At 47.0% G+C, this 26924-nt stretch overlaps 1 protein-coding gene across 1 annotated transcript in view; it reads left to right on the plus strand.

The window, feature by feature from the left end:
• The window catches only part of LAPTM4B (lysosomal protein transmembrane 4 beta), a 761683-nt gene that overhangs the window by 244424 nt on the left and 490335 nt on the right, over nucleotides 1–26924 (plus strand). The gene's annotated exons all lie outside the window — the stretch shown is intronic.

The raw sequence follows: 26924 nt of genomic DNA on the forward strand, positions 1-26924 counted from the left end.
TTAAGCAAATACTAAAGTGACATGTGCTGTTCAATGTCCCCCCTCTTGCGAGTGATGATGTTAGTCTCTGAGTATGGAGTACAGTTCCCTTGCTGGACTATGGGAAAAGGTTAGACTACCGTTTTCAGCACATCACATTCATCCTACATTTGTTGTGGGAACCGCTTTCCCAGGGCATTCTTTCACCTCGTCATGGCCCTGAGGATATGCAGGGCAATGTTTGCAGTGACACCATGAAAAGATGGATTCGCTACAAATCACACAAAAGTAAAATATTGAAAAAATAAAAATAAAAGTGAACATATGAAAAAGTAGGAAAAAATAAGAAAAAGGTTAAAAAAGGTAAACACGGCAGTGAAGTTCGTGTCTCTGTTCCTTTCACTTGGTCGTTCGAGGTCGAGTTGATGAACAGTCTCTCTCTCACCCATTTATTCTCCTGCACGATAATGATGAACAAATAGAAAACACAAAACAAGAAAAATAAGAACGGATGTAGTTGTCCTTATTTCTGCTCTTTTCGATCTGTCCTATGTAGGAAGCATGAAGAACTGTGTCTTTTGTTTTCTTGCCTTGACCCTGGCTGGGGATGATGAAAAAGTTTATTTTGGAACGCCCCCTTCTCAGGCTCTTCTTGGATGTCCATAGTTGCTTCTGAGTTGTGATGCAATAGCTCTTAGGATCCTGTTCAATTGGGCATTCTTTGCTGGATCATTAAGAAAGGCAGGCACATCAATGTTGCGGGGTCTGCCCACTAGTTCTGGAAAGTTTTCAATGAGGTGAAAGAAAACACGAAAAGCAAAACGACTGTCTTCAGGTGTTAATGACATTTGTTCTGGTTCTTTGGCTCTAAAGTCACAGGCCTTTTCTTGCAGTGTGATCAGTTTTATTATTATTATTTTTTTCGATCTGTCCCTCGTTGGCTAGTCTCACTGAAATCTCCTTAGGAATTCTCACAGGAAATTGGACAGCTCCACCTGGAGCATGATGCCTTGGAGGTGTGCGCCTATGTGTGGGGTGTTGGCCGGATTCCTAGGAAAGGTGATGACGTCAACATCTGCAGGTCACCCTACCATTTCCGGATAGTCTGTGACTAATCGAAATAAAACATTGTGTGCCAGCCGTGTATCCTCAGGTGATAGGGACATTTGCCTCATTTGCTGGGACCTAATCACAGTCCCTTCTTTTGATGTGAACAAGTTTTGCACTGTCCTGCTGCGTGAGTTGCAACCACGTGGTTCAGCTTGTACCACACTTGGTTGAGAAAGTAATTGTTTTTTGGATCTCTAATGAATGTCAATGTATCTGTAGTTCTCCCGATAAGTCCTGGACATTCTTCGATGATGCGGAAGAACAAAGTATATGTGATCTCGTCAATGATTACTTGTGGTGGAAGCATCTGTGTCTTTTCTGCTGTGTTCGGGTAGTGTAATGAAAGTTTCTGTTATGACAGTCAGTAGTTGTCGGATTATTTTCTTGTTTGCAGGGTCTTGAATGAATTCAGTAACGCTGGCTTCTCTGCTATAAGTGAAGGATTGGACAGTACTACCAGCTGAAAATATGTGAGCACATCCCACTTGAGACTTCTGCTAGGATGAACCATATGTCCATGAACAAAGTCTTGATCTTGCTTTTACTTCTTATCAGAGTCTTAGGTTTTCAATACTTTGTGTGGCTTTCAATGTTCATGAGATTAGCGCTTCTGTTGATAGGAGTACGCAATTTTCTTCTTTTACCCTGCACCTTTGGCTGCACAGGGTGTTTGCGTGCTTCTTATTGTCTTTTTTATGCCTAAAGTAAAGGTTCAGCGTGGACAAGATTTCCACAAAAGTTCTTTTGTTGGCTACATTGAATGTTCATTTAATTGTCCTTTTGTCACCTTTCACTTGGTTTGAAGAACTGTCTTGTTTTGAAAGTCTCACTTTTATATATTTTTTTTTCCTCGTTCTTGTAACTTGTCTGCTCATGCGTCCTTCTTCCTTGCCATAGATCTTGTCTGCACATGCTGCGGTCCTTCCTCGTTGTCTGTGGATTCCTCGGCAGTAGATGTAGTAGGAGTGCTCTCTCCTATAAAGAATTGTATATCATTCAGAAAGATCCAGGCTCTTCTGCCTTTGAGCTTGACAGCTGACGGGGTGCAGTCCCCTACGATGAACGGGCCATTAAACCTCGGCTCGTCCCATCTTTTTCTTGTGAAATTCTTCACAAGGATGCAATCTCCAGGGAAGACAAGAGGCACGCATAGGCTATGAGCTGCGCCGGCATCAGCAATGTCTGTTGGGGTTTGTGCTGCGACATCTCTTTTCTGCCGTTGCTGCAGCTGGCCTGAAATGACAGTAGAACTGGATGTGAGACAATCCAGATAGGCCTTCATCTCCTCTCCCAGAACCTCCCTAGTTGACTGGGCATCACATCTAGCTCTGTCTCGGGGGTAAGTGGGGTCCTCATCCTTCTCCCAGTGACTATTTTGTGCGGCGTTAAATGATGGTCAGAGCCTGGCTGGTTCCGAAGAGCATACAATGCCAGTGGTAGGCAGTGCATCCATCCCTTTCCTAATGTGAGCTTCAATGTGGCTATCCTTTCCTTAAGCAAGCCGTTGATCCGTTCACATATCCCGTTTCCCTCTGGGTGATACGCTGATGAGAATTTGTGCTTTATACCAAGCAACAAGCTAATCTGCTCAAATACTGCATTTACAAAATGTGCCCCATTATCAGATCTCATTACCTCGCACACCCCCCATCTAGGGAAAACCTCCCTCACCAGGAATTTAGCAGCACAGGAAGCGTCGGGGTGTGTACAGGGGCCTGCTTCTACCCATCTGGAGAAGGGACACACCACCACAAGTAGATACCTGTACCCATTACACACATGAATCATATCGACATAATCAATATTAAGGTGCTGGAAAGGTCCATTTGGTCTGGGGATGACTCCTCTCACTACTTTTAATGTGTGCCCAGAAGTGAAGTGCTGGCAGACAATGCAGTTTACCATAAACAATGCAACATGCTCGGCTAAATTCGGTATAAACCAGTCTTCCGCGTGCATTGCAGCAAGATTTTCTTTTGACATATGACATATGGGGTAGTAAAGCTGTTCTAGCGCTACTTTTAGAAGGGCGACATGCATTATTGGTTTAACAGTGATGTCTTGCCTCCAAAATCCGTCAGAGGGGTTTAAAGAACACCCTCGACGCTTCCATACATTTTTCTCCTCCTGAGGTGCCTCCCCCTGGAGCTCCATCAATTGAGGCTGCCCCATATTGCTATAGGCTTCTGGAGTGGCTCGTGCTACCATCATTCGTTCATGGGTACGTGCCACCTCCACGTCAATGATTGTTTCAGTTTTGGATGCCATACGTTTGGCTTCCGTGTCTGCTTCATGATTTCCACGTGACACAAAATCTGTCCCTTTGGTATGAGCGGCGCATTTCACGACCGCTATGCCCACTGGGAGCTGTAGTGCTTTTATCAGCCTGTCCAACAAGGCTGCGTGTTGCACTGGCGTGCTGTCTGCTCGGAGGTAGCCCCTCCTCTTCCAGTGCGCTAACCCTGCATGCACTGTTGACATCGCATAGGCGGAGTCGCTGTACACTGTTACTTCCTGGTCTGCATGGTTCTCAATGGCGAGTATCAGTGCCACTAGTTCTGCAGCCTGTGCTGAATAGTGAGATGGTATTTGCGCACTGACAAGTACTCGGAACTCTCCATTTGCCATGTGTTTGATCACGGCCACGCCTGTATACCTTTTCCCGTCTTCTTTGTCGATTCTCGATGTCCCGTCAATAAAGACTATCTCTCCACCTACCAGGGCATTTTCCTTTACCTGGGGGATCTTGTCATAGAATTCCTCATAATTTGCACAGTCATGCACAGGTTCTCCCTCTGTGACTGGCTCGGCTATAAACGTAGCAGGGTTCACAGTTTTGCATCGCACTATTTTGATCGATGGATTAGAGATAATCACCTCGTAGGCTGATGCTCTTTGCAAAGTCAGCGTGCCCTTTGGCTTTTTCTAGTATGGCGAATAGCGAATGCTCAACATATAATGTCATGGACCATCCCATCACAATGGACGACGCCTTCTCAATGGCGAACGCAGCAGCAGCTCGGTTTTGTTCTCATGGGAAGTGGCCCTCCATGACCGGATCCAGACTCCCGCTGTAATATGCTAGGGGTTTATATCCCAATGAGGTTCACTGCACGAGCACTGCTGTCATAAAACTGCCATCGGTATGAGAGAACAGATAGAATTCCTCCGCATAATTAGGAATCCCGAGAACTGGGGCCTTACAAATTGCCCCCTTGAGTTCTGTAAACCCCTTCTCCATATCTTCATTCCATTCAATTTCTTCTCTTGTTGCCTGGGCCTTTTTGAGGGCCTGTAACAAGGGCTTGGTATATGAGCTGTAGTCAAAGACCCATCCTCTGACATAATTGCACAAGCCTAAGAAGCTTTGCATTTGCTTTATTGTGTGCGGCTTGGCCGTGTGCATGATAGCCTCGGCCCTTTCTGGGGTTACCTTTTTCCCCTCATGTGAGATTAGTTGCCCTATGTACAACACCTCCTGTTGGCAGTACTGCAGCTTGTCCTTGTCTACTTTGTATCCTTTCTCGGCCAATATAGTCAATAGCTGGACAGAGTCCTGTCGGCATTGCTCTTCAGTGATGCTGCAGATTAGAATGTCATCTACATACTGCAAAACAACACTGGCCACTGCAATATTGCTTAGGTCCATTTGCAGGACTCTGTTGAAAATGGATGGAGACTCGCAATACCCCTGTGGCAGCCTCGTACTTTTCAGGCGCATTTGTCTGAAAGTAAATGACATCAGGTCTTGTGAGTAACGGTGCAATGGAATCGAGAAAAATGCATTTTTCAAATCGATCACCGTGAAGTATTTTGACTCGGTGGGTATGTTGCACAAAATTGTGGTCGGATTAGGGAGTAGAGGGAATTCGACTATGTCGTTCAATGCTCATAAATCCTCGATTAAACTCCAAGACTCTCCCTTTGATTTCTTGACAGGATAAATCACTGTGTTGCACGGCTATTCTGACGTCACAAGGATGCCCTGCTCCATCATGGCAGAGATTGTCTTTGCAATCCCTTCATACGCTTCGCTGGACATGGGATACTGTCGTGCCCGCGGCAGAATTGCTCCTGGTTTTAATTTAATTTTTACTTCACCGGTCCCCTTCAGGAGACCTACATCATAGGGCCCTGTGGTCCATACTTTGGCCGGCACCAGGGCCATGTTGTTATCAAAGTATTCTGGATGTACTAAAGCTAACATCATCCTCTGCGGTACCTCCCGCCTGATCATTTTGACCCAAAATATTAGACTCACTTCCACCCACGTCTCTTCTAGGTCGATCTTCAGATCGTCATCGGTGACATCAGTCACTCGATACCCTTCTTCGATGGCAACAATCACGCACCATGGTCTGCCCTCATCGTCACATCCCTCAACCAATACCACTTTTCCTCGCACTGCGGCAGAGTGTATCATTAAGGGAAATACTTGTCCCTCCTCTTCGTGCATGGGTATTCTTGGTCTGAATAGAAACTCATCCGGAGTTCTCATAGTTTTGTCTGCGAGGCCTGGCAACCCCGCCATAAGCACTCGTACGCCATATGAGAACACTTCTGGTTCCAGTGGTATGGTTCTCATGGCAGAACGTCCGGAGTATGTTCTAATCATTTCGCACACATTTGAATAATGCATTCCTGGGGTGGAGCGCACTATGCCATCCTCAGTGAATGAGATGGTGATATTAAACTTTGTCATCAAGTCCCGACCCATGATATTTACTGGGGACTGACCCAAATACAATAAAGGTACATTTATGTTGCACTCTCCCACGGAGACTGGGAGTGCATCAGTAAAGGGAACTCTGCTATGAGCTCCAGTAAAACTCTGGGTATCTATTGCCTCGCCGGACAAGGAGAACTTGCCTTCTCGTATGCACGAGCGCGTCGCACCCGTATCAACTAAGAAGGAATATTCTTTCCCCCCTATGGTGACATTCATCCTAGGTTCCCTGTTAGGGTCTGGTGTCACTGATACGATAGAACAAATCAGAGTTCCCTGGTAGCCGTCCTATTTCATATACAGGTTCGGTCCATTGTATACCTGTGGGTTTCCCCCACCTGAATTAGTGCCCTGAGACGCTTGCAGCGGGGTCTGCTGAGGTTCCCCTTGTGGTACATTCCCCATGTTCAGTGGTTGGACCACTTGCAGTGCACCTTGCTGCAAGCCAGCTGCCTGCTGCTGCACGGTATGGTTTTGTGCATTGCCCTGTTGTGGGGTAGCAGGCTGATTCACATGCCTGCCCCACCCCTTGGTTGTTCTGCCACATGCCTTGGCTTCTGCACATGCGCGCCACATGTCCTGTCACTCCACATAGCCAGCATACTGGCGGTGGTCGGACCATCTGTCCATCTGACATAGTTGGACTGCCCATTGGTGTGCTCTGGTTACCACCTTGAACATTTTGAAAACCTCCTTGGTTACCTCTAAAGCCTCCCTGATTGCTCTGCCACCCTCTTCCTCCAAATCCCCTTCCTCTCGGGTTTTATACCGCGTTACCCTGATTGGTCTGCGGCGGGTTAGTTGCACGTTGTGCATTTGATTCGGCTGGGCTTGTTAGCATGGCTCCCTCGAGAGCATACTTTGAGAGCTTCCTTTGCACTAGCTTCGCCTCCTCTCCCTTACGTGTTGCCTCTTTCTTCCGATTCTTTTCTTGCAACAATCTACAATAATGGGCAATCATTGGATTTCAGCCCATGGTTTAGCTTCTACTCCTACCAATTTTTTGAGCTGTTTATGCACTGGTTCAGGCAACCCTTGGCACAATATATGGTAGAATACAGGGATAGATTTTGTCCAAGACTCATGCGTTTCGAGCACCCACGCGTCTTGAAAATTCTGGATATAAAGCAAGGGATCCTCTGACTCCTTCATTTTTCGAGTCATTATAGCTCCCATATCAGATGTATCTGGATATAGCGTACGCAGCGCTTTCCACATTGCTGCTCTACAGTTGTTAAATGGCGCTCCGTCATGGGAGGTGTTAGTTATGGTTACCCTGGGGTATCCTTCCCTTTTCCACATGTCGTCTGTTCTTTCACCAAGTATAGCAATTAGAAGACCCTTAATGTCCCCTATGGCTAGAGTGACGCCCCCCGTCATTTTCTCTAGCTCATGTATCCACTTTCCGGCTCCCAAGGTTAGCATTGGAAGCTTATTTTTAAGATTCTCTCGGTCCATGTGTGGCGATGGAATATACTGCGGTCTTGCTCCCCCCTTTTCTAACAGTGGGAATTGGAATGCACAATCCTCCTTTTCCTTCTCTATCCCTCCTCGGTGTCTTGCCTGGGCGGCGTTCCCGCCTTGCCTTCTTCCTGGCAATGCCCTTAGCCTATCTGTATAGGCAGGTACCGACACCCCTCTCCGACCGTGGGGTGTCTCTTCTTGTTGGCTGGACTGTCCAGCGGACTTCGGTGTCCTATCTATGGACCCACTTGCATCTGACCATCGTATCTATCGGTTCCCTGGGTGCTGCTTTTCGCACCGCCTCCCTTCGTCATACGCCACTTCCTATGAATACTCCCAGTTTACACAGCTTCTTGCATCAACTTCATTCTGCCCAAACTTCTAGTCTATCTAGGGAACGTCCCCTACTACCACTACTTTGGATGACATCCTCAGTGTCATATAGCTGAGTGCTCTCTAAGCGCTCATCTTCCCTTCCCTCTTGGGAGATTCGTTCTAGTCCCATCTCATCATATATTTTATCAATCGCTTCCCGATGCTTCTTGTGTCGAAGTCATCATCAATAACTGTCCCGCTTGTACCTGGTACCGCATCGCTTGCAGGGAAGAACTCTTCTATGTCTTCCCAGTCTACAACAGGATTGGGTTTTTTCACTTCCCGTTGCAAATATTCTAAATCTCGCGCCCTTTGCCTGCGTTTACGTTCTGCTTCCGCATCCATTTCTCTTCACTTCTTTGCTTCCTTTCTAGCCTTATCAACTTCTCTCATCCGTTCATCTCTACGTTCCTTTGTCCTTCTATTTTCCTCGTCTTCTCCCTTTTTTACTTTCCTTTCGTGCACTCTCTTCTCTTCCTCTAACCTTAGCATGTTCTGCCTTTACCTTTCATAGGCTGCATATTGCGGTTGACTGAGCGGTATACCTTGCTCTTCGCAATATAGTTGTTCTTGCCGCAACCTATCCTTCTTTCTTGCCCTTTTGTTTCTTATGTCCACTTCTTTTTCCCTTTCCTTTCTTTGCGCCTCATCAGACCGTTCACTCGGCCTTGCACCATCACTTCCTTTTCCATCTAACTTCAACATTATCTGCCCTCCCATCCATTCGTCCTTTGTACATGTTAACTCATCGGTTCCTTTCTGCTTTTTTCCCTCTCTCTCCCTATCTAGAGGCGCACTTGTTTGTGTCTGGTCCTTCCTTTCCTCACCTCGCCTCTCTTTTCCCCATGGGACTGCTGAGGCAGAGTCAATTTCCTGTTCCTTCTCTTTCGTCTCGTCACTGCTACACGCAGGTGACTCATATGCAGGGTTGCTATAACCTGTGGCTGCCTTAAGCTCTCTTTGTGGGTAAAGACCCTCCGACTTACTTCCCTCAACAACTGGTTCCGGCGGGGCAGGTGGCGCGGTTGGCGTCTTAGCCCCCTCCGTACATACATTTAATATACAGCCTGCGGGGGTTCTTCTTCTTTTGCTTGTTCAATCATTTTCCAAAGCTCGGGAACAACAAGGATTTTTTCAAGCTTATTCCCGCTATATGTGGCATGTAGGAAGGTGGTCATGTGCTGTAAAACAGCCTTTGACAATGACCCGTTTTGGGGCCACGGCATAAACATTTATTTGCGGTGCCCTAGTGTGCAAGTTGGGTAACTTGCTCCATTCTTAGTTTTGTCATCAACAATGTTCATACAGTTTTTCAACTTTACGCTATTATGAGCAAGCACCACATGCTCGAGCTCCAATCCAATTTTCCCATAAAATTTTATACCAACAGTTTTACTCAAAACACATCAATTCAGTGGCGATTCCCTCTCATTTACAGAATCACGTAAAGCAAAATACATTGCCATCAATTAATAACACAATAATTACACATTCAGCATACTCAGGACATATAGGACGGACGCTTGACAGACTAGACGGACACCAGCTGGTCATACGTATACCTGCCTTCTAATTGTTACCCTGTCATGGGATTTGAACTAACCCCTTTATGACATCTTTAAACGTCATCGTAGCCTAACGTCCCCCTCTGTGGGCTCTGGGTTCAAGTTCCTTCTGACCACTCTTTAAAGCGCAGGAAGAAGGGGAATTTTACAGTTTTCTCTTGGGTGCCCCCCCCCCCCGGTATTCCTTACAGTTTTAATCTCAGGTGCCCCCCTGATTTACAGTTTTTCTCTCGGGTGTCCCCCCGGTATTCCTTACAGTTTTAATCTCAGGTGCCCCCCCGATTTACAGTTTTTCTCTCGGGTGCCCCCCCGGTATCCTTTACGTTTTACTTTCAGGTGCCCCCTTGGTTTACAGTTTTTCTCTGCTTTTAGCTGCTTTATTTTTCTCCGCTACCCTCCGTTACCTTTCCCCTTCTTACTCTAAGGCCTATAAGACCTTTGCCAGGATAACGAGTTTTCGTTGTTTCACTCACCGATCGCCTCTTTTCCTCTCTGGAGCTTCAGGATCACTGCCCCTTTCTCTTCCTGCTTTTAAGGTTTTCGTCCGATCCGCTGCCTGTGGGAATGAGAAGGGTTGTGCTTGGAAAGGCGGGTTCCTTCAGACCCACTGCAGATTTTTTTGGAGTTTTACATTATCATTGTCCACAGGGAGCTTCTCAGCTTACTCAGCCGGAATGGCGAAAGGACTTGTGATGTAACCGAAGGCCCAGAGTTACTTTGTGCCGTCGGTTTAACGGTGTCTTATAACTATATTAATCGATTATCACTAATCGATGGCCATAACCATCCTCTGCTACTAAGTGTTGACGAGGAGAGGAAATTACTGACGGGCCCATTGGTCAGTACTCACCCTCAAAAACTAGTAATACAAGATAGCTGCACCATGCGAGGACTGAGTGCAGGATTCACATACTCCAGCAAGGTTCAATAATCGGGACTCAATAAATTGGCAAAGGGAAGTCCGTTTAATGATACTTACATCAGTTTATGGAAATCAGCAGCATCACGAACACCTGCCTCACCCCGACTTCCTCGAACATTAGTCAAACCGCCTCTTTTATGGGAAAAATCCGTCATCATTGACGTCTAATTCTACAAAAAATCATCATGCAATATAATTGGTTGGGAAAGGTAACTTAAGTATAGGTGCTATATTTGTATATGGAAATAATTCAAGTGGATTGGATAACTCTTATCGGGTGGGCGTCTACGCCCTTCCCTCTACACCACATGTGATTGACGTCACTACAAGTACGACGTCTCATTGGTTACAGTGTCTATAGGACCCTAGATTGCATGGTCTCTTGTGATTGGGCAAGTTACACCCCTAAACATAAATCTCCATTTTAATTAGCAGCTTTAGAGTAGACACCCAGGTGCCTAGTGTCCCAAGATGCACCCTTCCTCCCTTCCATCAATCAGTGATTTAGGGCTGTGTGTCAATTAATTGGCTGGGTATGGCCTTGGATCTGTAGTCTCTTATCAGGAAAAGTTATGGCACCCCCTGGTTCTGGATGACATCAAGCGGTGGCACATCTTCGCGCCTGTCTGTTCACGTGTTGGTTCACCGTGAATCTGCTTCAATTTCCAACCTTTTGTGCATTTAATTCTGTGTGCGCTTGGCCACCTGCATGGGCCTCTCTTATCTTGACCTTCACGGGCAGGCTGGTATTCTTTGTAGTTGGAGTCTCGTGAGCTCATGCTCATGCTCACCTCCCCTTCTCTGGTTGACCTCGATCTCCCCGGCATAAGCCTCTCTTTGTTGAGTTTCGATTCCACTCCTTCTCTGGTCTATGCTGGGTTTCTAAACTGGGCCTGTCAGTCCTTTGGCCGCCTGGGTACATTTCTGCTTTCACAAAATGCAGTCGCACGTGTACATTGTGCAGTATTGAGGTAGATATATGGTTGGCGCTTGCCGCTCTACTCTTCTACTAGGCATTGCAAGCAGTATCGATTTCTTAGCCTCTTGCATTTCAAGCTTATTTACACACATTCAGCAGGGCGGTTGCTTCCATCTTGTCTTATGGCACCATTCACTTATGTTTTAACAGGGTCTCTACCCTGAATCCATTATCATTATCCTTGCAGTTACTAGTACTGGCATTCGTGCTTTCAGTAGCCAAGTCTGTTTGTTCTCGGGGCTGCTCGGGCCCTTGTTTTATTTTCATTGGCCTTCCATGAAGGCTTTAGGGGTCTCCTTGTGGACCGTGTGCAGGTATTCCTCATTTCGTATCAGTGGCTGGTATGGCTGTCTGATAGGGTATCGTGCTGCCCAGGGGTGTCGCTTTATGGCTGCTTCAACCGGTATTGATCTCCTTACTTACAAGGGGCAGAGTCCCAGTTTGGCTCTCTGTTGGTTCATTTGCTCCTCATACGTCACGTACCACGGCGAGTACCTTACTGGCAACTCGCAATGGGGGACAGGGGTGCAGGTCATATCTGGGACCTCCTCTACAACTCCTTTGCTACTGGCTCCTTCTCTCTACCCTTTCCTAAAAAAGCTGCTTGCAGACATTTCCTGCCCGGCTAACTACTGCCCGATCTCCACTACTGGCTTCCCGGGTAAACTCTTGGAGAAGTTGGTAATCTCCCAACTGATCCACCACACTGAATTTGTTGGCTGTCTCCATGACCACCAGTCTGGCTTCAGAGCATTCATATGCACGGAAACTGGTCCCTGAATGCCCCTGAAGACCTGCTCCCAAATCTTAATTCCAATTATCCTTCTGTTCTCATTCTCCTCAATCCTTCCTCTGCCTGGTCAATCATTCCATCCTAATAAAATAGCTCTGTGAGAACCCTTGGCACCATGTTCCTGGCATTGGACTGGCTGAACTCATTCATATCCAATCGTCCTTCCCAGGTGCAACAGGGCCCTTTCCTCTCCTCTGCCTCACTCTCTACCTGTGGCGTTCCTCAGGGCTCTATCCTATCGCTGTGGCTCTTTAACATATACCTTGCCCCTCTTGCCCACTTGATCTCCTCCTTCTCTCCTCATTTCCAGTGTTATGCTAATGACACACAGCTCTCCTTCAAGCTTCCCCCTGCTACCTATTCTTCCTCTCTAATTCCTGATTGTCTCACTGCTATTCAGATATGGTGCACGGCTAACAATCTGTCTTAATGCCAGTAAGACCAAGATCCTTCTCATTCGGACCCCTGCTCCCGGTTCCCCCCTCACTCCATGCCCCCCTCCTAGGGTCCTCTCCCCTCACCATCTTGTGAGACCAAAAACCTTTGTGTCATCTTAGACGCCTCTCTCCTTCTCCCCTCACATCATGGACCTTGCCAAGAAGGCCCACGGTCAGCTTCACCTCCTAAGAGTCCTTCTCCCCATCTTCACCTTCCCCAGAAACTCACTGTCTCTAGAGCTCTGGTCCTCTCTAGGTTGGAATACTGTAACAGCCTCTTCGTCGATCTGCGTCTCTTTCCTCTCTTCGCCCCCTTCAACTAATCTAGAATAGGACTGCAAGACTTATACTTGGCCTCAAGCCCAGGGTACCGCATCTCTCCAGCTCTACAATCTCTCCAGTGGCTCCTGGTGTCTGCAAGGATCAAATTCAAGACCCTCTGCATCATCCTCAAGGATTTCTGGGGCCTGGGACCCCACTATATCCAACTCTCTCTCGCTAAATACCTCCCTCATACAGCCCTTCGGTCCTCTAGTTCTAACTCTCTGCAGATCAGAGTTTTTTCCAAGCAGAGAGTGGGGGTAGATCTCTCTCTTCGGCAGGTGCATCCCTCTGGAATCGCCTCCCTGCCCCTGCCCCTGTCTGACTTGAGCCGGACCTCCTTAACTTCCGGAAACATCTCAAGACCCTTCTTTCGCTCCCTTGCTAATGTCCACATCTGCCGCTGTGACTGCTGGCCTGGTTCCTTGTGAGTCTTCAGGTTACCAGGCCCCATTGACCAGTCTATACCACCACTACCCCATATCAGCATTGCCCTTCCGGGCCCCCTCCCTGACTAGCCTGGTTGGTTGGGCATCCCTTCCTGTGTATGGTCCACCTCTGTCCTGACACCCAGCACCCCCTGGCACTTACTCCCCACCCCCGGCCTCCCATCAGTACTTGCCTAGACCTTTGGCCACCCCCTGCATTATGTGCAGTTCCCCCTTCACCCCTTTCTTGCACTTCTCGTTACTGCACTTGCACGATCCGAACAAGGCCCAGTAGGACCGTTATTGTTCTCTCCTGTCCACCCCCCGCCCCCTTTTTTTGTCTTGTGGTGCCTGGAAACACCATTTGCTGTATTTTTTACTTCTTTATTTTATTGGTTATTTATAAGACGCTTGTACAACAAGACAGTGTTTCAAAGCGCCACAAGTTAAAAAGGGAAGGGAACAAGGGAGAAAATAAACAATGGAAATGACAAAGAATAAAAAAGAAGACAATAACAAATGGTCCTACTAGGCCTTGTGGCATTTGGAACGTGCAAGTGCAGAGAAAATGTGGGGTGGGTGCAGGGCCATTTTAAGCACTTTTGGGGCCTGGGGAACGGACACCTTTGGGGGCCCCCTCCATCGAGGTAAAGGAATTAAGGTATCCAGAATATCTGGTCGTGCCCCCCTCATCACAATCACAACACATAGCTTGGCATGTTAACTCGCAGCGATTAAAATAGCCAATGGTACTCCCCTTCAGTCCCCTTACCCTCTTCATTGTCGCTGTAATAAAACTGATAAATAAGTAGCATTTCAGGGCCAACATCATCAGTCCAAGACAAGGCAACTTACATTCTAGGGCACTCTTCATCATTAGCAGCCACGAGGAAGGTACAGGACACACTTCTTCATTAGCAGCCACGAGGAAGGTACAGGGCACTCTTCATCATGAGCAGCCACAAGGAAGGTACAGGACACTCTTCATCATTAGCAGCCACGAGGAAGGTACAGGACACACTTCATCATTAGCAGCCACGAGGAAGGTACAGGACACTCTTCATCTTTAGCAGCCACGAGGAAGGGGCAGGACACTCGTCATCATTAGCAGCCACCAGGAAGGTACAGGTCACTCTTCATCATTAGCAGCCACCAGGAAGGTACAGGACACTCTTCATCATTAGTAGCCACCCGCTTCGTGTCTCGATCATCAAGGGAAGGATTTGGGTGCCAACATACTATTTGATGTGATCCTAAAAGATTACATCTGGTTTTCTCTTTTGTATTTTAATGCTTTAATATAGACCAAAACACAGGCTTGTTATTTATAAACATACACAAAAACCTTTCGGTTGTACAAAAAAGCGAACTGTTTTTGTGCCAAATGAGCAGACCTTGAAATATGCTTGCCAGAGGACTGCAATATATGATCCGCTCTCTTCTATTTAGGACCCCTTCTGCTGAAATGACCTACATAAAAAGTCAGATCTGGTAATGAATGGGCTAAAAAAATACCCCCTGCATGTAAGAAGCCAACCTTTTCAAGGAAGCCAGGACAGTAATGTCAGTGAAATGCGTTGATTTGTCCAGGTTCACTGTATCATCTGACGGGGAAGCCAGGATAGAAGCATGAACGCTTTGGTTCCACAGTCTTGAATTTGGATACCTAATCACTTCTCGGACTAACACTTTATAGTCTTCATTTGAGGCGGCTGCCCAGGTTTTACAAGCCTCCATCTGCAGAAGCCAATTTCTAGACCTTCACGATACTGATACTATATTAGTTATTTTTATAGCAACCACAGGTATGGGTATACTGCTGAAAATAGCTCCTGTTGCGCTACAAAACAAAGTACACATACCTGCAGATTTATCAACTTCAAACATAGGAAAGGCTGAGTTGGCTTTGATGGAATTCAGTATTATAATCTTGCATATGAACACAAATCTCTGCAATTAGTGCTTAACACACTGAGCTATCTTCTAAACCAATGTGGCACTCACATTTATCAGTTTGCATTTCAACATTGGCTATTGCACATGATCAATATAATCCCCATAGAAAGGTGAGATTGCTACAGGAGTTGTCGTAGTGAACACACAAAGCATTACAGGATGAATTGATCCGAGCAGAAAGTATTTGTTACAACAGACCAGCAATAAGTTCAGAGCCTCAGCAACATGCCATACAATATCTTGAGGTGTGCTATTTAAGTTTTGTAAACAATGGTCACTCATTTCTTTAGATTAGACACCCTTGTGGGGGCCCCCCATAAAGACGTCCCATGGTGTAAATGCTAAAGGGCCCTCCGGGGTTGGGGAGGAGTGCCAGAAGAAGCTATTGGGGAGGCATCAGGTAATTGCATGGGAAGAGGCATCCCAAGCTAAAATGGGGAGGTCATACGCCCATCAGGTAGGTGCAGGGCTGATGCTAACCACTGACTAGCAGGTGTGGGCCCAGAGGGCATTGCAGGGGTTGGGGGGGGATGCTGGTGTTGATTGGGCAATTGGTCAGGACCCTATTGGACTTTTGAGTGACCCGGGCTACCATTCTCAGCGGCTGTGATGAGGATGGTTGGCACGGGAGAGAGAGAGAGAGAAGGAGAAGGAGGAGAAGAAAAAGGTAATGAGTTGTTTCAGAACTTGAGGTGATGCGGTTCAAGACGGAGAGAGAGGGAGACTGTTCCAGAGGAGGGAGCCAGCTGAAAAGAGAGATCTTGCTACAATTCTCTGCTGGTCAGATGCTTCTCCAAGCAGAGAGTGGGGGGCAGAAGATCGAAGGGACCTGGAAAGAGAGTATTTAGTGAGAAAGAGTTGCGGGTAACGTGGTCCCAGGCCCCAAACTGCCTTTTGGAAGATGCAAAGGGCCTTGAATTTGATCCTTGTGGCAACCGGGAGCCAGTGGAGGGATTCTAGAGCTGGAGAGATACAGTCCCTTGGCTTGAGGCCAAAGATAGTCTTGCAGCCCTAGTCTGGATTAGTTGGAGGGGGCGCAGGGAAGAAAGAGGTACGTTGAGAAAAAGGCTGTTGCAGTAATCCCGCCTGGAGAGGACCAGAGCTCTAGTGCCATTGAGCTTTTGGGTGAAGGTGAAAAAAGGGAGAAAGCCTCTGAGGAGGTGTAGTTGAAAGTGGGCCTTCTTGCCAAGGTCCAAGATGTGAGGGGTGAAGGAGATAGAGGAGTCGAAGATGACTCCAAGGTTTCTGGCTTCAGTGAAAGGAGAAGGAGGGGAGCCCAAGGAGTGCGGCCAGAGTGCAGGAGGGAAACAGGGAATAGGTGTCCCGATAGGAAGCATCTCAGTCTTAGTGGGATTAAGACAGAGATCACTGGAGGTGCATCAGGACTGGATAGCAGAAAGGCAGTCCGGTAGGAGGAGGAGGAGGAGGAGGAGGAGGAGGAGGAGAAGGAGGAGGAGGACGAAGATGAGGAGGGGAGCTTGAAGAAGAGTTGTGTGTCATCTGCATAACACTGGAAATGAGGAGAGAAGGCAGAGATCAGGTGAGCAAGAGGTGCAAGGTAGATATTAAAGAGCCAGGGCGAGAGGATAGTGCCCTGGGGGGGGCACCACGTGTAGACAGAGTGGTGGTGGAGAAGGAGCCCAGTAGAACCTGGGAGGGGCGGTCAGTGAGGAAGAAGGTCAACCAGTCTAGTGCCTGGTCGGAGATACCAAGGGTACCTTTGAGATACTTTATGAGGGTTGATTGGTTGACTGTGTCAAAGGCAGAAGAGAGGTCAAGGAGAATGATACAAGCAGGAGAGTCAAGATTTGTGAGCAGTTTCCGTGCCTCTGGATGCTCTGAATCCAGATTTATGGTAATGTAAACAACCAAGGAGCTCCGTGTGTTGGGTCAGTTGGGGGAAGATTAACTTCTCCGGGAGTTTCTTAAGGAAGGGTGTAGTAAAGATAGGGTTGTAGTTGGCCGGGGTGCACAAGGGAGTGCTTGAGAGAGGAAGGAAAAGAGCCAGAGGCTAAGGAATAGTTGCAGAAGTCAGCAAGAGCTGGTGCGAGGGAGGTGATGTTGTCCTTCAGGGTTCTGGAAGAACAGGGAGACACCTGTTTGGAGGAGACCTTCATAGAGCGGACTACTCTAGAGACCTCATCCATTGTGAGGGGTGAGAAGGAGGAGAGAGTAGGATGGGGAGGGGGTAAACCAAGGGAGGCAGGGGGACAGGGGGGGTACAGGAGGTGGAAGAAGAGGGAGCAGTCAGAATATCCTGAGTTTTAGGGGAGAAATGGGTGGCCAGTGCAGTGCAGAGGGCCTGATAAGGAAGAGGCGAGGTGGAGACTGCAGATGGATTGGTTAGTTCCTTGCAGAGTTTGAAGAGTTCAGCCGTGTTATTAGTGGCTCCAAAGATACGGGCCTGGATGTGGGCCCTCTTCTTGGAGCAGGTGGAGGGACGGCATTGCCTTTGGAGCAGGTGACAGGTAAGTTTGTCAGAGGATGAGCCCGAGGACTGCCACTTCTGTTAAGCTGCTCTGCACCTGGTTTCAGAGTGGCTAGATCAGAGTCATACCAACTGTTAGGCTTGGAGTCAGGTTTCAAGAAGATTCTCATGACAGGGGCTTGAATGTAAAGAATTCTAGTAATAGCAAGATGAACATTGGCAAGGGCAGAGTCAGTAGGAGTGTCAATAGGGGAAAGAGGGGGATGAAGGTAGAGGCAAACGCAGCGACTGACACTCTTTTCATTGATCGGATGACTGTGAAAGAGGCTGGCAGTGCTGGGGGTGGCTCGGTCAGGCAGCTGAGAGGTCTCAAGTAGAAAGAGAGGAGGGGGTGGTCATACCAGGAGAGGGGTAGTGAGAGGGTTAGCAAATGGAAGATCGGCTGGGATGAAGGCATCAAGAGTGTGTCTTGCAGAGTGGGTAGAGCCAGGAGAGAGTATAGTGAGGGAGAGAGAAGCCCAGATATCACAGAGTCAGGGACAGTGAAGTCCAGGTAGATGTTGAAGTCTCTGAGGAGGAGTTTAGAGGAAGAAGTCAGAAGAGAGGAGTTAAAGTCAGCCCATTCTGAGAGAGAGAGAGAGAGAGAGAGAGAGAGAGAGAGAGAGAGAGATACACAGAGAGAGACACACAGAGAGAGACAGAGACCCACTCAGGGAAGATCAGGGCTACTCCACCACCAGATTGGATGGGCTAAGGCTTGGGGAGGATCTTATAGCCATCAGGGAGGAGGGAGTCAAAAGCAGTGATAAAGCTGGCATTGAACCCGGTCTCAGTGAGAGGGAGAACATCGAGATCAAAGTCTTCAAGGAGGAGACAGATGCCTGAAGAATGTTTGGCAGCAGATCGAGCATTCGGAGTGGCTAAGTGAAGTCTGTAACCACCTTTGAAGATTTTCCAGGGAGAGGTACAGGGGGAAGGTACATCAGTCAGAGGTGGTGAAGGAGGTGCCGAGAGAGAGAGAGGAAGGAGGAGTAGCGGAAGAGGGTAGGAAGTTGATGAGGACTAGCAGGCGCCTGTCGAAGAGTAAACGATTGGGTTGAGGACCCTGGGCCAAGACAGTGCCATTGTGTTAGACATTACACACTGGCCCCTGTGTCCTTCTGTGTTCCCCCACTGGCCCTGTGTCCATCTTTGTGCCCCCACTAGCCTTGGTTTCCTCCTGTGTGCCCCCAGTGGCCCCTGTGTCCTTCTGTGTTCCCCACTGGCCCCCGTGTTCATCTTTGTGCCCCCACTTGCCTCCATTTCCTCCTGTGTGCCCCCACTGGCCCCGTGTTCATCTTTGTGCCCCCACTGGCCCCTGTTTCCTCCTGTGCGCCCCCACTGGCCCTGTGTCCTTCTGTGTGCCCCCATTGACCGTGCCCTCCTGTGCGCCCCCCCCCGTCCACATGTCCTTTCTGTGTGCCGCCCCTGGTCCCCGTGTCCACCTTTGTGCCCCCACTGGCCCCTCTGTCCATTCTGTTATGCCCGCACTAGCCCCCGTGTCCATTCTGTTGTGCCCCCACTGGCCCCTGTGTCCATCTGTGTGCCCCCACTGGCCCCTTAGTCCATCTGTGTGCCCCCACTGGCCCCTGAGTCCATCTGTCAGCCTTCTTGCCCTCCCTTCACCTTTCATTTATGTTATCACTTACTCTTATCATTGACCCTTGACCACTGATAATAGCTTGTCTATCCCTCCTTTTCCTCCTTGTCTTCTCCTCCCTCTCCCTCCCAGCACTAGCTTGATCAGTCGTTGACCCTTTAAGATAGTCACTTCTTTTGCTCCTCTCCTCTTCCCTCCCCCCCCACCCCCACGACCCTGTCTCCCTTCCTCTTGTCACTCTTGCACTGTAACAATTGTCGTCCGGCATAGTGATGTTACTGCTAATGTTGTCTCCTTTTTCCTTCCCCTTGTCCCCTTTATTGTTCCATGCACTTGTACTATCTGTTAAATGATATGATAGTTATTCTCACTTTCTGACTTGTTTCAAGGACCTGCACGAATGTAACTGTATTTTCCTATGTTCCCTCCCTCCTTGAAGTGCTTTAAAACACATTGTGCATAGGCGCTATACAAATAATCAATCAATGATGCACCTAGAGGATGAGAAGTACGCCAAGAGTACTTCCCATCTGGTGCCACCATTAATGGGGGAAGAGGAAAAAGGGGAGAGAGTAGAGATCGGATGGCGAGGTCCATGGGTCTGGAGAGGGGACAGAGAAGAGGATATCGGTGATAGTGTGTCTGGATGTAGCACTGATGCAGGTGTCAGCAATAGGTAGGCCAGGATTAAAGGCTAAGAGATCTTTAAAAAAAAAGGATTCTTCCAGCCTTTGTGAGAGAGGAAGGATAGGTGATAGAATAACAGAATAGATGGGAGAAATAGAGTGCCATTGAGGAGGAGGAAAAGGAGGGATAGTTGGAAAGGCAGCACAATGCACCAGCAAACTCACCAGGCGGCGTAGCAGCCGAGGGAGGTAGGAGGATGCACAGATGTAAAGCACACCTAAATTCAAAATATAGGTATAGGCGCCTTATAAATATTCAATAAAAAAAAAGGACGAGAGGTAAGTGACAACAAGCAATGAGAAAAAAAAGCAGGCCCAGAGCATTGACAAGTTCTAGCTTTTTTGGCCTCTTGTATTAGGACCCATGGAGAAACATCAGCAAGGCACTGTGAATTTCTTCCTGGATACGCCTCTCTGTAATTGGTGCTCTGAAGTGTATCCTCCCTCTAAAATGTCATCCCTACGTGCCCCCCTATGTAGTGTTAACAGATTCATATTGACCAAGTATACTTCGATTGCCCGGTTGGGTCGCAACTACTTGTTCCACTCTCTCACCAACTCAAGCAAATTCCTCCTTCTCGCCCATCTAGTGTGCACACAGATCAAGTCCTCATACAAGCCAACTATTCATCACCTGCAACACACAGTAAAACCATCAGAACACCCACCAGCCTGTATGACAATCCCAAGCCACACATTCCCACACTATCGACAAACAAAGATCCCTTCTCGATACAGATTCCTCAAGTGCACTCAACCTGTGTCCAGAACTCGGGCAATTCTGATATGCACACACAAACGCAACAAAGCTATTGCACAGCCTGACTTAATATGAAATCAGATGATGTTTAAAAACACCATTGAAAAGCAAATCTCGTGCTATTTGGCATTGAAGAGAATCCAGACCCACCCGATATCGAGGGGTTTATCTCTGACTGACTTCAAGATTCAGCATCAAATCCTAAGTACTAGGACTTTTCATATGTGCAGACAGCTCACTGAATTCCTTTCAAGGTCAACCCTGAAGCCAATCATCAAATACTTATTTTGATTTCACTGGAGTATTACAACCTCTGAAATCCTAATGCCAAAGGCAAGACCATCCACACTGTACAATGTACCAGGATGGAATATCTTTTCTAGATGAAACATCAGCAGCGAGCCAGCTGCCGGGCGATGGCATTTCCCCAAAAAAAGTGTCATTGTCCAGGGTTGGAGGTCACAGTTAACACTGAGGACCCCACAAAAATAAAGTCGTTATTGGGAATTCAACACATCTTTGCTGAAAATGTTCCCAGACAGCCAGGAAAAAGAGAATCTCGTTGGAAGGAGGACTAGCTTAGCAGTCACATTAACACAAACCCTACATATCATAGACTGTAACACAACCAGCAGTGGGGCAGACAAACCTGGATAATAAGGTGGTTTCCAACACACAGGGGCCCGTGTCTGATAGAAGCAGCATACATGTCAGGGACATATTAATGATGATGAAATGGGGCGTGGGGTTCTTTCAGTGTTCCTATCAAAACTGTACACTTCTGAAAACAACGTAAATACTGGAGGGTAAAACATTTCAGCTTTCATTTAAGGTAAAGCTGGCATTGATGGATGGGGCCTAATTTAGAGCAATTAATGATCATCCTAACTGAAGTCAGGAAAACAATGTAGTCCTCCAAGACTGACATGGCAGCTGGGCTGTACAGCTTGCCAAACTAATTCCAGAAAGACCTTAAACTTTGTACGAACAAGATATTTAACTATGGCTGGGGGAAGTTGACTCCACCAACCAGAAGGGAGGATAGCATCTCATGAATTCTTAAATTAATGAGTAATAAACATTGGCAACGCCAATAGTTCAAGCTTATTAATTTGTTCATTGCCTTTTCCATTTATAGTCATGAAATTGTTCACCCTATTAAGAATGGGTCCTGTTCAATGAACATGCATGCTGGCAGGCTGGTCCTCCTCACATGACTATTATTACATGAGCTGTTGCTCTCTGCTGGATGATGGATTCTTGTTATTTTGTACATCAGCGGTTGAGGCACAAAGTCTGCAACTTAGGCCCATAAAATGCTTTTGATCACCGGCATGGTGTCAACTGTAATGTAAAACATACCATTAAGCGCCAGTAACCCTGGGGGCTTAAACTATGTTCAGAATGATGCAACCCTTTACAAATAACCACTCCAAAATCGAATACAGACATACAAAATATATGTGACCATATGTAGGAGGACGTTTACTGCTTGCAGCAAAGTGGCATATGGCTACATTTGAGAAGTATTCATGCCATGCCATGCCATTTATTTCTGGGACAAGTGAAGCAGCTGTTCAACTCTTGCCTGCAATATCCATGCTTAATGACATGAGGTTAAGGAAGAGGAAGTAGGACTAGGGCACAGAAGAAGACTAGGGACCATTACAAGGAAGAGAAACTAGCATGAGAAAGAGTGAGACTAGGATAAGCACGAGGATGAGGGACCCGAACTGTAACTCAAGAATCCATGAATTATAAGGATTTAGAGTTGTTTTTAGTTTACTCATGCCTGCTCTGAGACAAGCTGGTAAAAGAAAGCAAGGTGAGTGTCAGGACACAATAAATAACAATCTGTGAAGCAGCCAGTGCATGTCAATAGCATTGCTCGTTACTATGCCAAAACCTCTTCTCAAAACCCTTTGCCTTTGCTCTCCTCTCTGTAGCATTGTTTTGTCCACGAGGTATTGTTAATAAATCACCAGAGGTGCCAAATCCACCACTTAAAGTTTATGGGTCTGTGTTTGAGTGAAGGAGGCATTCTTTTCTTCCAAAAACGGTTTATTGAAATTCTATTTCAGTTAAAGTAGCAGACGTAACCCATAACCCCTCTCACGCTTAACACATTAAAGAATGATGGTTTCAATGTACCACCCCCTCTAGCCCCCCATATGTTCTTGTGAGTAGCTCGCTTCTCCCAACAAATATAAGAACAGTTTTTGAGGGCAGAATAGGAGAGGTGTTTCTTACATTTTGTGTAGTTTACTATAGTGATCACTAGCTTTCAGGGTATGTCAGAGATAATGTTTTTAAAATGTATTGAAGTCTCTCTTGGCTGCTTCGTGGTTCTTTTTTTGCAATCCACAGTGATGCAACTGTAAATAGCTATGTGTCTAATTTCTGTAATACAAATTACTTATTGCATATCATAAAGGATATGATATTGGGGCCCCCTAAAAAAGAAATCTCTTAGAAATTGGATCCCCCTCCTATCCCCACAGCCAGTCACCAAGGAGTCTCTTTCCATACCCAGTGTAACGAGGGATAGCCATGGATGGGTGTAAGGGGTGACAGAAGTAAGCTAAGGTGAGTTGCATTGTTGCAACTACCAAGGAGAAATATGTACTTAAGAGTTCAGCTTTCTTAGGAAGCCACAGCATATCCTCCAAAGACTATCCCACCCCAGAAAGGTCCATTAAAGCCATAGTTTGTCTGTGACACATCTGTTATCGCGCTTGGTCCTGGCTGTTCAAGATCCAAGGCTGTATAAACAATGAGCTCATTTCTTTGCTGCAACATTTCTGTGTGGCTCAGCACACCTGTGAGGCAGCAAACATATTCCTTCCAGCTCCAAAAAGGAGATCACAAAAATAGAGTGCATCTATGAAACACAATGGAGGAGCTTAAGGCTAACCTGAATAAATGCATTTTCAAAGTTTGTCTGTGACACATCTGGGCAATGTGTAACAGAGCTTGATTGTGGCACAGTTTTGATTTGAAATGTGCCATGCCCAAGCCTCCTCAAGCTCTCGTAGCACTCAGTAATGTACATGAGACCAAGGGGGTTCTTTCCAAATTAAACTATGTTCTGCACCTCCACAAAAGACACGTATCGGGACCAGTAGGGCCTGGAAAAAATAAAGAAGCATATGGAGTACTCCCATCTTGATGGTTTCCATCCTGCCCAGCCAGGCTATAGTTAAGAGACTCCTCTGGAAACACCAACCAAGAAGAAATTCCCTCATCCTAACAACACTAGGGATAAAATCAGAGACCAACCACTGATTGACTAGGTGATCAGGTGGCAAGTGTGTGTGATGGCTTATCTGAACTCTCTAGGGGCGTCTAGCCCAAGGTGTCCCAGTAAAGGGTGGAACAGTAAAGGAGGCAGAAAAGCCGGTGACCAGCCGCTTTGCCTATGAGGCTTTGCTTTTGCCTTCCTGCCTACTGCACCTCTAAGTACCCCTGGCATGTTAATTACTGTGCTGTCTCTCCACACTGCGTTACTCACCTATAATGTATTTGCTCTAGCTGCTCATCCTAATCCCCTCTACCTATGCCTTCTCCATTCACGCTACAACCTCTTCCTTTTCTGTCCCTATCATAAAACTCTTACACCTCCTTCTTCCAACAAAGCAGACAACCAAACCACACACCCCTAACACCTATATCCACCTTGCTTCCCTTCCTCTGAGACTCAACTTCTCTACTCTTCCGTACTGCAGCAACTGAACTTTATGCTCCGTAATGCTCACTCTGTATGCGGCAGAACTTCCTTTATCACCGACTACATTCACTACAGCTCTACTCCACTAGGTCTCATTGCTACCTCAATTTTTCCATCTGACACTGCCACCCTTGTTACTCTACACAACTCAAAACTATCCTTCATCCATTCTCCTCATCTGACTGGTACAGGTGGATGCATCAGACACCTACTCTCTTCCCGCCTCATCACCTCACAAATCTCTAATGCTGCATCCTCTCCTCTTTTGAATTCGCCATTTCTACTATTGATCCACCTCACTTGGTTCCCATCTTCTCAATTTGTCACCCTCCTGGTCCCACTGGACCATTCTATGATGTACTTGGGCAACTCCTTGATTCTCTTTCCACCATACATTACCTCATTTTCTAAGGTGACTTTAACCTTCCCTCTCCAATCGGTTCTCAGAAATCAGAAGTGCAGCCTTTTTTTAGTGACCACACTCTTCACTCCATAACCTGCCAACCCTCACCGGGGGTAACTCTTTGGATCTCTCATTCATCTCCACCTCTCTCTCTGCGACTAATACTACTGTCACACACTTCTATCTGATCACTCCATTGTTTCTACCACCATATCCTATCCACCCTCTGAGCTCTCCTCATCACAGTTCTCACACTCCTCCTTCACACCTGATGCCTCTTCTACCAACACTGGCTTCTCCAACTTCCAATCCCTACTATGTTACTCATTGCCTCTCACTTTCCCACTGCTAACTTTCCCCCTTAAGACTCTGCGTCCTCAACCATGGGTCACGCTGTTTTTGCACAGACCTGCATCTGCGGCTGCGCAAATGGAGGCATGCCCGCTCACGTGAGGACCTGTAACTCTACTTCTATACCCTGAACTATCTCAAATCCGCTCTTGATAGAATAAAAGGGGAATTCTACCTCGCCCTCATCAACGCTTACCCCAACCTGACTCGCCGGTTACAGGGCACTCTAAACTCACTCCTCCTAAACATATGACTATCAACTCTACTCTTACAGCTAATGACCTAGATGAATACTTCACTACAAACATTTCCAAAATTAGAGACTCTCTGCTGGCTTTACTCACAGTTCGACTCCTACATTCCGCACTGTGCCTACTCTACCTTCATCCTCTACCTCTATCTCCCACCTATCAGACCCTGTTGCTCCTCAGCTGTTCAAGTCTATTGCCCCTTTAGTGGCCTCTCCCCTCACTGAACACTAAAACATATCCTCCAATGCTGCCCTTGTTTGCCTCTATTTTCAAAAAGCCCATGTTCATCCCTCTCTTAAAAAAGGAAGTAGCTGACCAGAGCCTGCTGGTGAACATTTGCCCTGTGTCACTCCTTTTGCATGCAGGGTTGTGTTAAACTGTCTAACCAATTTCTTAGACATCCACAACCTTTGAGGCCCATTCAAGCAGGTTTCTGCTCCTGTCACTCCACGGAAAATGCTCTCATGAATGTCTCCTATCTTCTATACTAACTTTCCTTGACATGTCCGCTGCCTTTGACACTGTTGATCACTCTGATCTCACTACTCTCTTGCCTTTATAAACGGCGATTATAGAAATTCCTGTGCATCTTTTCATCTTCCCACGTGCTGGAAAATTACTCATCCACTGTCTAATAAAGGACCTGGCGTGCCACTTCCACCCCCTGTATTCTACTGTAGGTTTTCTTTTTGAAGAATCATCTTTCCAACATCTAAACCTAGCAGCCTCCAACTGGAATGCGGTAATGAAGCATACCACAAAAATGGAGTAGGGGATTAATATACATTGGGTTATACTCCTCAGAAGAAAAGCATCCATTTCTGCTTCTAACTCTACTTATTAGTAATTTACAAAAGGGTGCTAATCTACTTTGATTTGCCATAAAATGATTCACCCTCTTTAATGCTGAGAAGAAATTTCAGAAGCAAAGGTTTTATCCTGTAAATAACGTGTAAAGTTAATATGTCAATCAATACTTTTAGAATAATGATGAAAAGTCCTTTATTTGATATTAACACCCAAAATGCAGTGCCACAATACTGGGAACAAATCCGGATCCAGGTATTCCTGGAAATAACCACATGTGGAGCCATGGCTCCTGCTGGCTCATAGGATTCGTTCATCCACTTTTCATGTCTCTTGTTGCCTTGCTCCTTCCCACTACTCACTGCTTGCCCTTGGCTGTGTCTCTGCACACTCCCCCTGCCTGCTCTCTACTCAGCTTCTCCAGCCTCCTTCTTCTGTGGGTCATCTCCTCGCTGCCTGTGCCACACGGGTTGCTTGAGGGTTCTTCTCTAACCATCTACTTAGCCATGTTTCTGCTCCATGCACCACTTTCCACACGTTCGCCTCTTTACCTGTTCCTGCTGCCTCCATATTCTTGTTGTCTCCTACCGTCTGTGTGTCCGGTGTTGCCGAAATTGACCGAGTGCCTGTTGCTTGCCAGACATCAACTTGTCATTGCTACTTCTTACTGCCTAGCACCTGCCCACCACGTCTAGGTGCTAATAGCATTATTACCAGGAGCTACAGGGCAATACGGGATCTTGTGACCCCCCTTGGAACTCACCTTGCTAAGGCCCATAAGTCGAGCTTCCAGTGGTTTAAGATCCTGTTTTGCCTG

Source organism: Ambystoma mexicanum, chromosome 5q (genome assembly GCF_040938575.1).
Source record: "Ambystoma mexicanum isolate Mex_15411 chromosome 5q, UKY_AmexF1_1, whole genome shotgun sequence".
Lineage (NCBI taxonomy): Eukaryota > Metazoa > Chordata > Amphibia > Caudata > Ambystomatidae > Ambystoma > Ambystoma mexicanum.